At 38.9% G+C, this 13,230-nt stretch overlaps 1 pseudogene; it reads right to left on the bottom strand.

Moving 5' to 3' along the window:
• Positions 1-1,487: 1,487 nt before the first annotated feature.
• LOC136885160 (5S ribosomal RNA) lies at positions 1,488-1,606 on the bottom strand (annotated as a pseudogene).
• Positions 1,607-13,230: the final 11,624 nt, after the last annotated feature.

A 13,230-nucleotide genomic window follows, 5' to 3' on the forward strand; every position in this document is an offset into this window, starting at 1 on the left:
ACGTACTCTTCCAAACTCCCTAAATGTAATAAACTAAAATATAAAATTAATGCCTAGTACTACTTTTCTTCGAGCTCGCATACAGTCGAGTGAGTGCAACGTTTGCTTCTCCAATCAACTACGTCTATGTCCATGTGCAAAGGCAACGTGCTCCGCCTATTTGTTTACATCAGGATTAAACTCGCGTGAAAAGACATATAAGCACTTGCATGAACCAAGAGTTTTGCTGCGCAACCGTCCTACATTTGGGCAGTTGGAATGTACACTCCTGCTTTGTTCGTCTGCTTGGAATATGAAGCGGAATCAACCCCAGTATGGCCGGGACTTTATCCTCGCAAGAGATTCTTACGTGCCGGAAAATCAATTGTTATGAGGCTGGTGTGTATGAGTACCTTCAAATACAAACGATGTGATCCAGGATCGAGCCCACTAACTTTCGCTCAGAAAGCTAGCGTTCTACCATCTGAGCAACTAAGCTAGGTTCAGTCAGTCAGTTATCTCCTGAAGATACTCGTGATGGAAAACGCTCAAACAATATGATGTATTTATGCACAAAACTGTAATTACGTTAGTGGAATTGAATGCAACCATTATGATTTTCCAAAGAATGACTTCACAAAATGATAATTATTTCAATATAATTTTAGATAAACTTATCTTTATACATCATATATGAGTAGTTCATTTCATAAACAGTAAGTCAGTGAACAGTGAGTTTTCACTAATTAAAAAACCGTACAAGGATATTATCACAAACATACGAACCACTTTGTTACGATTTCTGTGCCATATTTAAGATGGACTTGTCTTTTTGTTTAATAATAAAACACAAAGTTTAAATCATTCCGTTACATTTACAAAAAACGTTTATTGATGCTGTTTCTAAAATAAACAGTTTGTTCAACTACAACTTAATGATTTTAAAACTATTTCGGAATAAATTTAAATATTGAAACCCCACAAATTTAGTAACTTAAAGGTTATACTTAATGATAACTATAGTACATACACTACTAACAACCGAAGACTGTAGAAAGCAAGCAGCAATCAAGAAACGAGTCAGGCAAGGTTTCAGTTTCTCCCCTCTCCTTTTCAAAGTTCGTATAGAACAGGCGATAAAGGAAATCAAAGAGGAATTTGAAATAGGAATGAAAATCCAAGAACAGGAAATCAAAACTCTGAGATTTGCCGATGATACTATTATTTCATCTGAGACTGCAGAAAATCTGGAGAAATTGCTGAATTGTATGGATACAGTGTTGGGGAAGGAGTACAAGTTAAAAACAAATAAGTCCAAAACGAATGTAATGGACTGAAGTCGAAAGAAGTCGGGTGATGCAGGAAATATTAAATTAGGGAATGAAGGCTTAAAGGAAGTAGATAAATATTCTTAATTCGGTAGCAGAATAATTAATGATGATGATGATGATCATGCTTGTTGTTTAAAGGGGCCTAACATCGAAGGCCATCGGCCCCAAAGGGAATTGAGCTAACGGCACGTGGTGTTTCCAAGCGGTCACCCATCCAGGTACTGACGACGCCTAATGTTGCTTAACTGAGGTAATCGGATGAGAACCGGTGTATTCAACAAGGTATGGCCGTTGACAGTAGAATAACTAATGATGGCAGAAGTAAGGTCATAAAATGCAGACTAACACAAGCGAGGAAGACCTTTCTTTAGAAAAGAAATTTGCTCACTTCGAACACAGATAGACCTACAGTATAGGAATTAGAAAGAATTTTTAGAACACTTTCGTCTGGAGCGTTATATTGTAAGGAAATGAAACATGGACGATAATTAACTCAGAAAGAAAGAAAGAAAGAAAGAAAGAAAGAGAACAGATGTGATACACAAGAATGCTCAAGGTGGGATGGGTAATTGAAATCACGAATGAAGATTGTACCGGGCGGTACACCTCCACGCCGCTAATTTAAAATGTGCGCCAATTGAAACTCCTCTGCTGGAGGAAGTCTGAACTTTATTGATGGTATTAATTTTCAAGTTTCTCAGAAGATGTCACTACCTGGAAATTTTAGAGTTTTTGAACGGTGTCATTTTCGACGTATTTTTGTTTTGCTTGTAGTAAGAAGTGTGAACTTTCTCTTCTAGAGGACACTACTGAAGATCAACAATAGTGCACCCTAGTGCGAAGAAAAAGAACTGTTCTTTTGGAGAAAATTTAATTTCAAAAGTTTGTTCTTTGTTAAATTTCCTTCTGTCATTGTTTAAGTTGGCAATATTAACCCTTTCTTTCCCCTTGTTTTAAATTTAGCCAATCCCGAATTTCTTTCATTTATTTCCGGCCAATCCGATGTATCTTCCCCCAAATTGAATATGTTGCTGTATCCTACCCAATAAAGAGTTTGTAGGAGGGTGTTATCATTCCCCTAACGCCTCGAACCTTCCGCGAGAGGATATAAACTGCTGATTTTTGGGTCTCCGGGCCACTTCTGTTCCATCTTTCAGTGTGTAAAGTACATAGCAGGGGGCGGGAAGCGCCTCTTTCTTCGGCGACTGTCAACAACCAGGTAATGGCCGACTAATTACTTCTTTTCTTGCTTGCTCAGCAGTTTAACTCTCGGGGCGGGTCCGAAGTTTTTCCATTATGTAATCTTCCTTAAAATGTAAAGAAACTTCTATCTATTCTTTAAACTACATATTGGGATAGAGAGTGCTTAACCCTCTCGAGCTCCCACTCATATTTTTTGAGGTGAACTTATATTTTTCTCAACCTATTCTTCTTCGACTTAATGTAAATTATTTCCTTATTAAGTCACCTCTTTAGTATGGGATTAGCCCTTGTATTAACGGCCTAGTGCCAAGTAGGTTTTAAACAAAGCGTATTAGGAGCGCAAGATCGCCTCCTCTCAAATTGTTATTTTAGATGTCATGTAATTACCCTTTTTCATTTAATAGACCTCAGTAGGTTGGGTATTTTACCCCTGTGTATATGTCCCGAGAGGACAACTTGAAGGTGGAGTTTGGTGTGGCCTTTGAGAGGCTTAAAGTTGAGAGCGAGTGGCTCTTTTCGAAAATTGAGTGTTGTATGCCTCGAGGAGGCTTTTCTGTGTAATTTGGAGCAAGTGCTCTGGGACATGAATGGGGTTTTCGGCCCCTCTGGTAAAACTTATTTTGGAGTAAGGTTGGGCTAATTGCCCTAGAAATGTGAATTCGGGGCTCGAAGCCCAAATCTTGTAAATATTGTAACTACCTTTTGACTTGCTACTCTGTACCTGCCATGCTTGTTATTTCTCTATTTTGAAAGAAAAATATAACCTTGTTAAATTTTAAATTAATTTTACTTTCGTAGCTTGAGACCTATTCACCACCCCGCACCTTCTTTCACGCATAACTACCGCAAAAACACGGTAACAAAGATATACTGAATCGAATTGGTGACAGGAGATCGATTTGGCAAAATTTGACCAGAAGAAGAGATAGAATGATAGGGCGCACCTTAAGGCAACCACGACTTGTTCAGTTAAATTTTGAGGGAAGTGCAGGCGGTAAAAACATTAAGGTATCAACATGAAATGTATTAGAGTAGATATAGCGATGTAGTAGTTATGTAGGAAGGAAAAGGTTAACGCAGGACAGGGTGACATGGAGAGCTGCATCAAACTAGTCTATGGACTGATGAGACAAACAACAACATAGTACGCCGTAGTTCATTCCTCTTGTAGCTTGAGAATGTCATCAACTTATCTCTCGGTTAACTCCCCGCAGACGGGTATACCGATCAATCAATAATTTCTATATAGGGAATATATTTTAAGTACCTAGGAGTCACTTTTCAAACACCGGGGAACGTGTTCTCTTTACATGTAAAATACCGACTAAATGCTGCCATAAAATCCATTAACGACATCAGATCTTTGAGCCGTCTCTCACTTTCAAGTGCCATCGAGTTATTTCATCTTAAGGTTAGTCCTGTAGCCACCTATGGATTAGAAAATATATGGATATATCTTGGAAAGAGGCAACTACATAGTACAGAGAAGGTGAAAGCATTGTATTTAAAGAAATTACTTTGCATATCAAAGTACACTCCATCACGCCTCGTATACCAACTGTCGAGGGAATTATTCTTTGTGGAAGAGCTGCGTTTGAAACTACTGCTCCCGGCCACCCCAGCATATAAGGAACTCCTACAAGAGCTTCAACAAAAAAGGGATAGCATATGGTGGGACTTTTACCAATGTGATGCGATGATCAACCGCAACTGGACTCAGTGAGGCTATGAGTTGAGACACGTTGTGACCAGACTCTCAGTCCATGGGTTTCACCAACGCCTGTGTATTAAAGCGAGCTTTCATGAGCCAAGTCCGGACTGCAGGCGAACTTTGTGAACGCTGTTACTTACTCAAGTGTACACTGAGAATAGAATCCTTAACAAAATTCTGTACAGACGATTGCTCATAAGAATTTTGTCCATGCACATTTGTGCGCAATAAAACATTTATTTATATAGGGAACATACGCCACTATCAGCCATTAATAACAAGTACATCGCCAATACTTATAACGTGGTTGAAATAAATACTAGCTGATTTTGAATTAACTCCTCTTCCTGATGCTCGAGAGATGTCACAGTTTTGACACATGTCTTATGACTCGGAGCGAAATGAAAATTGGACCATGATAAGCAAAAGTGATCCAAGCGCAGAAACCGAAATATTGAGATTATCACTTCAGCGCTTCCAGAGACATCTATTGTTGTTCATAAAAAATAATCCAAGCGACAGCTGCAAGGACCTTCTATCTAACGGCAATTAAACGAAGCACCATCTCGACATTTCATATTTCCAGTATAGCAAAGGTGATCCAAACGCCATCTATTTTGCAATAGTGAAAAAGTCCCTCAAGGCAAGCAACTCAATGTAAAAAATGAAAAATCCTGGGGATATGAGCTGGGAATTTTAGGTAAATAAAATACAATAAACTATGAGAATATAATACACTCCTTTTCTTAATCATCGTTATCTGCTTGATTAGATTAGCAGTTTGCCTTTTTCCTCCATTACAAGCGCTAATGTGAATCAATGCAGACCTTCACTTATAACTACATTCGACGTGGATATTTTTCAAAAATCAAGAAAACGCCTGAGGGTATTGAACCAAGGAATAAAGTACAGAAAGAATTATGTAAATAAGTTAATTTGGCTAGGATTTGAATATTTAAAAAGATAGTAAAGAAACGAGCGAGTTTGGGCTGTTTTCCGGAACTGTATTTTGACCGGAAGTGACTTTTGAGATTTTTTCAAGTTTGACAGAGCTATACAAGACTCATAATTTGAAACCTTTCCGGCCCTTTATCCCTTCAACTTTTGGCACAATTGAGACAATTGCTTAATTTTACGCGCACAAACCGATACATCCTTTTATTAATATAGAATATTTGGCAGTAAGGAGAGAAGGTCCTAGACTAACAATAAGCGGCATGTTCCGAGCTTTCAGTACAGGCAGGGCGTGGAATGAGATTAGGAGACGAACAAGCCTTTAACATTTGGAAAAGTGGGAAAGATCGTACTATGAAGATATATAAAATAACAAGGACTGACTGACTGACTGACTGACTGACTGACTGACTGACTGACTGACTGACTGACTCATCATCGGCGAGCCAAAACTACCGGATCTAAATATATGCCATTTATATTACAATGTAAGTACTCACTAAGGGAGGATTTTTGTATATTGTTAAATGAGTATATCTATACCTCGAAAGCTTAACAGTTTACACACATAAAAATTGGTATTTGAAATCTCCAAAATCTCATTTTTTTGTTTTCAGAAAACCAACTTAAGAGCGGTGAAAAGGAGTGAAAAACGGGTTGAATTCATTTTACGAGGATACTCATATTTAAAAAAACTGAATATATTGCAGACATGAAAATTGGTATCTGGAAATACCCTTTAAAATATGGAAAAAAGTACTTGTTTTTTTACGGAAACTCCACTTAAGGAAAGGGGGTGAAAAGATGTTAAAAATGCGCTGGATTATTTTTATGGGGATACTTACACCTCAATGACTGAAGATGTTACAGACGTGAAAACTGGTATTTGGGATCTCCTTTAAAAGTGAAGCAACACATATTTCACTATTTTCTGAAAATCTATTGATTGGGGGTGAAATGGAGTGAAAAAATGGTAGAATTTTTTTATGATGATATCGATACGTATATCTGTAAAACTGAAGATGTTACTCTGCGGAAGTTCGGTTCTTAATGGGCCTTCTGTCCTGAACTCATTCTTAACAGAGGCCTTACCAAAGTTTTGTATGCTATAGTACATTTCATCTTAAGCTACACCTTAATAGGCATGTGAAAATGTGGAGTGTCGATGGATCAAATGAGTGTAATTCAGTAGACCGGTTGAAAGCAGCTTTTCTATTGGAAGAAAATATCGATACCACCACCAACCTTCAAAGTACAAAACCAACAAAGGAACCGCGCGATGGTAGGATTGACTACACCGTCTCCATATCAGCAAGCACGGTTCATTTCTCTGCACGTTCCCTTGAAATCTACGAGAGCGTGGCCGCGGGGAACAGCTAGTATGAAGATAAAGTTGGAATTCAAGACGACAAATTGGACAGAAGAATTGGAAAAATTAATCCAGAGAGATGCTCGACAAATTTCCAACAATCACTATCATTCCGTCACTATCAATCACTACTGATCTGCATTTAGGGCAGTCGCCCAGGTGGCAGATTTCCTATCTGTTCTTTTCCTACCCTGTTCTTAAATGATTCCAAAGAAATTGGAAATTAATTGATCATCTCCCTTAGAAAGTTATGCCAATTCCAAACTCCCATTCCTGTAAACGAATATTTGTTCCAATTTGTTCTCTTGAATTCCGGCGTTATCTTCATACTGTGATCTTTCCTACTTTTAGTGACACTACTGAAGCGTATTCGTCTACTAATGTCATTCCACGCCATCTCTCTACTGACAGCTCGGAACATACCACTTAGTCGAGAAGCTCGTCTCCTTTCTTCCAAGTCTCCCGAACTCAAAACTTCGCAAAAATTTTATAACGCTATTATTTTGTCCGAAATCACCCAGAAGAAATCGAGCTGCTATTCTTTGTATTTCTTCCCGTTCTTGAATCAAGTAATCCTGGTGAGGGTCCCATACACTGGAACCATACTCTAGTTGGGGTCTTAACAGAGACTTATATGCTCTTTCCTTTACGTCCTCACTACAACGCCTAAATACCCCCGTAACAATGTGCAGATACCTGTACCCATTATTTACAATCATATTTATGTGATTACCCCAATGAAGACCATTCCTTATATTAACACCTTGGTATTTACTTGATCCCAAAAAGGAATTTTCACCCCATCAACGCAATAATTAAAACTGAGAGGTCTTTTCCTTTTTTTGCGACTCACAACCTACTTTTAACCCCGTTTATCATTATACCAGTGCTTACTGTCCATATCACAACAGTATCGAGGTCATTTTGCAGTTTCTCACAATCTTGTAACTTATTTATTACTCTATACAGAATAACATCATCCGCAAAAAGCTTATCTCTGATTCCACTTCTTTACTAATATCATTTATATATATATATAAAATACGTAAAGGTCTAATAATACTGCCTTGAGGAATTCCCCTCTTAATTAGTACAGGGTCAGATAAAGCTTCGCCTACTGTAATTGTCCGAGATCTATTTTCTAGAAAGTTAGCCAACCATTCAGTCACTCTTTTGTCCACTAAAATTACACTAATTTTTGCCAGACTTCTTCCAAGATCTAAGCTATCAAATGCCTTAGATTGGTCAATCGTGATACAGTCCAATTGACCTCCTGAATCCAGGATATCTGCTATCTCTTGCTGGAATCCTGCAATTGAGCTTCAGTGGAATAACCTTCCCTAAACCCGAACTGCCTTCTATCGAACCAGTTAATTTCGCAACCTGCCTAATATAATCAGAAAGAATGCTTTCCCAAAGCTTACTTTTTGAAATCATCTAAGGAAGGACTAGGTGCACCGTGCTGCTCCGTAACATTCATTATAAACAGGTCAGATAACACGTCTTGATATGTCTTTCGTAGTCACATTGTTTTGCCTGTCCTTTTCAACGGTTTCTGTGGTTTTTGAATATTTAATAAGAAACGCATTTTAGTATCCCGCAGTTCGTAGACAAAATTCATTCATTGTGACGTCATCATGCTTTCTGGTTGGTAAACAATCTATCCTTATATTTGCTTTGTCAGTTCTTGATGTTCTTGATTGTGTCGTAGAAGACAATGGCAGTTTTTCTATATAGAACGGTTGTCTTGTGACGTATAGGTTAGTCTAGAAGGAGCCTTTCTTGCCATGAAGAGAACTTTTTAAGGATTCACTGTATCTAGTGTAGCTAGGTTATCCTTTGATAGGTGTTATGAGGAGGTCTGTAAGTACGCAGACTTTTTTTTTTCTCTTAGCAGCATGTAAGTTATTAGGAAGACTCTGCTATCTACTGAATATATTTGGAAGCTGGGAAAGGTTAAAGAACCAAAGAGCATCGACCAGGGAAGGTATGATGTGCATATTACTCCTTATTATCAAGCACTGCACTGGTTAAAACCTGATAAGAGACGTGAATATCATATACTTGTCTTAACACACAAACTCCTGCATATTAACTCCCCCCAGTATATTCCATCTAAACTTCACTTCCTCTCTTCCTTCCATAACCGTAACACTCGCTCGGGCTCCACTCGAGCTATACCTCTTCACCACTCTTCTGTGTATAATAAATCTTTTATTGTAACTGTTTCCAGGCTTTGGAATTCCCTGCCAGTCAGTGTCAGGGGCATTGACACTTTCCCCAAATTTAAAATATCTTGACGAGACTTCCTGTTGAGAGTTACCGATTGAAGTGTGTATTCTGTGCGCGTGATTGGAAATTGTAAAATTAAAAATCGTTTCTGTTAGTTTTATATAATGTAAACGTAAGGGTAGTTGATAAGTGTGTACATTGTAAGTGTATGTGCAAGTGTCTGTGTGAGATAGAAAAGAGGACTGAAGTAACGAGGCAATAAGCTACATATTCTGTGGGTGTGTAACTTAAACTTAATTTAGGAAATATTATAAGTTGTATAATTAGTATAATTAGTAATAGGCAACCTTAATATTATTTGTTGTATTGTGGTTAAGTGTAAGAGAGGGCCGTGTGCCCTAACTTCGCCACATGAAATAAGCCATAATAAATAAATATATAAAAATAGTATTCTTCCGTTATCAGAGGAAGTGTATACTCTCTGGCTTGACAGGTAGTAATCGCACATGGCTGCATGTAATGATATTAGTAAGGATTAAAATCACATAATATCAGAATACTAATAAAAGTGTTAGTCGCTTAGCAACCTGCTAAGTACAGAGTGAATTGCAGGATAGGGTAAGGCTTCGCCTGCAATTATTGGAATGATCATTTAAAAGATTTGATTGCACGATTACTCAAAGTTGGCAGAACCTAGAGAGCTATCAATATACCATGATTCACGAGCAGGTAATTCCGGAGAGAATAGAACAAACATGAAGCAAATCAGTCCAGGTAGAACGGACGGACGGATTTGCCAAAGCTGTTTTTGGTCAACTCTTAATATATAGACTAGATAAAAAAATGATAGGGAATCTGCCACCTGGGCGACGGCCCGAAATGCAGATCAGTGCCGACTATTTATACAAAAAGTACCAACTACAACGCCTTAATCATAATGGAACTAACAATATAACTCACCATCTAGTGGCCGCTAAAGGTACGAGGAGTCATTTCCTTACCTGGAACAAACAAGACAATTTCACATTAGATCTGAAGTCTTTGTGAAATAAAATATGAAATATGTAATTTCTGGAAAGAGACAGCGTTCAGTGAAATGGGGTGGAAACAGTGAATATAACATTTACTGTTACTTTCTGGAACATATTTGAAATAATTGTACACTAGAAGTACAAAACTCAGTAATAATACATTACTTGTCACTTCATACCTTCAAAAGTTTGATGATGATTATGATGATGATGATGATGATGATGATGACTATTGTACCAATGGTACACCTGCTACGGCTATTTAAATCGCGCGCCTTCTCTACGGCCATCTATGGCAACGGACATGATCTTTTAAACTAAAAAAAACCTTTCTTCTTCAACGGTTAGATGGCTCTACTATCGATTTGCTCGCGCACTCTTATGACTAGACACAAAATATTTATCAGAGAAACGTTTATTTTCGTAGTTGGTAAACCTTTCTTTTAGGACTTTTTTTAATGTACCGAAGTTGTCAACTCTTCGGCTGGTTCCTCCTCTATTGTAATCTACCTATCATACGCTTGTAAATACGTTCTCCACCCAATCAAACCTAGGGGTGTGTATGGAAATTCAGCCTATCAGCATATTGTAGTTCAATTTAGTCTGGAATTTTCCCCTACGGAACTATACGGTCCTTAGGGCCGTCTTGTCTGAATTGCCCCATTGTTTGAAAGTGCGACTTGACTGAAGCCACTGAAGATTACGGAGGCAGGTGCGCGGCCCTGCTCGAAGAAGATCCAGCAATATAAGGTAATGGCAGAATTTACCTAAACATGTGATCGAGCCTGCGGTTAGTTCGAGGGGAATGTTTCAGCCATTCCTTAATGTAATTTTGTATTTTGGTGGTTTAAATGTAGGACCTCCTGCGCAGTCTTCGGACTCTAGTTGTATTCCCTACGGGAAAGTATGTAATGTAAGGGAACGCGAGTGGTGACCCTCAGTCCTCTACCCTTCAACCTTTGAATTGGGTGGCTAAAGTTTATAACCACTAAATTTGGAAAATCTTCTCTCGGTCTTAAATGTTCCTCCTTTAGTCACCCCTTTCAGTATGGGATTAGCCTCTGTGCCATTGGGCCTTAAGGCCACTTAGGTTCTCGTCTTTCCAGATATTTCCATAAGGAGTGCTGGTATTTCACAACCTTCCCTTTTGTTCATGGCCTGTTATGAGCAACCTTTTCTTTTTATTCCTAAGGCCTTGTAGTATGGGTAATGAGGCCCCTGTTTGTTCTGTAGTCATTTTGGTTCCCTTTAGAAACAGTAATTGAACTTATTGTGGAGCATTGCAATTGATAAGCCCACCATGGGCCAACCGTGGATGAACACTTTGAAGTGGGGTCACCCTATAGGTTGCCTAGTGTAATTTAAGTGTGTAAAAAGAAACTAATTGCCTGCTCGAGGCTAGACTCGTGTATTTAGGAACTGATACTCCTATGAAGTGTACCTGCTCGGAGCAAACCTTGCTCTCACAATATTTACCTGTCAGGAGCATATATAATTTAACGACTAGGAGTTTATCCCAAGTTATTTTGTACCTGATTTAGGACTTCTAAATACAAGGCACTGTTAGAACTGACAAGCTCTTTGTTAACCTTTTAAATTGTTCTTTGCAATATTCTATTACATTTTCTATCTCTAAATTTTAAGGAAGGAAAGAAAGAAAATTTCCAAATTCGTTATACTAGAAGTTATTCTATGTAATCCCCTGTCCAACCAGTGAATTTTGTTAATTGCTTATATATCGTACATACTGTGAACATTAATAGTATTTATTTCATTTTGTAGTGAATTTCACGAGGCGCAGGGTATAATCGCTTGTCCACTCCCCTCCCCTATATGTGTTGAGTCACGCAATGCACTCACCTGCATTGCTTGAAAACTGCACAACACATGTAAACAGCTGATACTGTGCGCTCCTTAGTCACGCGCTCATGTCAGTACTTCGTTCGCTAGAAGAAATTCTGATCATTTCTGCGTACCCCTTGCATTTTCCATGGAATTTTGAATGCCAGTATTAATACTCTTCACCGCTAAGGTTCTGTTGCGAATTCAGTTCACTACTTCACAGGGCATGAGAGATATGAATCAGCTGCCCCTTGTAGTTGACTAAACGGTTTAGGAAAAAATGGATGACGGATCCTCTCCTATATTATTGGGCTTATCACGTCAATAAATTGTCCGTAACTTATTTTTAGACACCCAGTATATTATTTAAAATACCTTCGTAAGCTATCTTTATTAGTAAGCCGCAGTGACCCTGACGAATACAAGAACAAGTGTGAGGACTCATCGAGTTCAAGAGCGCCCCGCCAGGCAGCGCTAGAGTGGGCTATGTCCACAATACCGATCAGCTGGTCTTAAGAATGGTGCCAGAGGAAACGTATTACTCCGTAACTGATAAGCATATACAAGGTCTTTTAAAAACAATGAGAGATTACAATTGCAATATCACAGCAGGTTACAATGGAAAAAATCATACACCGAAATAAGAACTACAACCTTCATCACATGTTGCGAAAAGCACATATTACTCAAGTGTACACATACAGATAAATAGCACATAACTCCCAGCATATTAAAACAAACCCCCATGAACTATTCAAAGGTAATACTCTAACTACCAGCTCAGTTTGTCGGTTACTGGACTTTCGAAAGCTTGCGTGAAGATTTGGCGGATGTTCGAGATCGTACATCTCGCCGGATTTCTTTCATTCTGAAGAAAAATAGGCACTTCAGATAATGATAAAGAAGTCTGGGGATTATATACATAGCATGTTGAAGACAACAGCCAGCTCCTGAAGTTTTAACTGAAATTTTGTCTATGGAATCGAAACAATCAAAAAATATTTCGCCCCATATCGATTTTGAGTTCAGTTTTCCACTAATTACTTTCTCGGCTTCGATAAGAATATCACATATACTTTTCGAAGGGCGTGTTGAAAGCACTTCATTATTGCTTGAAATGTAGTCTTTTAGTTGGTGAGAACTGAAAATGTACTTTGATTATTGTCACCTAGAGAATGGGCACATCATCATCATCATCATCATCATCATCACCTGTTTACCCTCCAGGTTCGGCTTCTCCCTCGGACTCAGCGAGGGATCCTACCTCTAACGCCTCAAGGGCAGTGTCCTGGAGTTTCAGACACTTGGTCGGGGATACAACTGGGGAGAATGACCAGTACCTCGCCCAGGCGGCCTCACCTGCTGTGCTGAACAGGGGCCTTGTGGAGGGATGGGATGACTGGAAGGGATAGGCAAGGAAGAGGGAAGGAAGCGGCCGTGGCCTTAAGTGAGGTACCATCCCGGCATTCGCCTGGAGGAGAAGTGGGAAACCACGGAAAACCACTTCCAGGATGGCTGAGGTGGGAATCGAACCCACCTCTACTCAGTTGACCTCCCGAGGCTGAGTGGACCCCGTTC

The sequence above is a fragment of the Anabrus simplex genome, chromosome 13 (genome assembly GCF_040414725.1).
Source record: "Anabrus simplex isolate iqAnaSimp1 chromosome 13, ASM4041472v1, whole genome shotgun sequence".
Taxonomy (NCBI): Eukaryota; Metazoa; Arthropoda; class Insecta; order Orthoptera; family Tettigoniidae; genus Anabrus; species Anabrus simplex.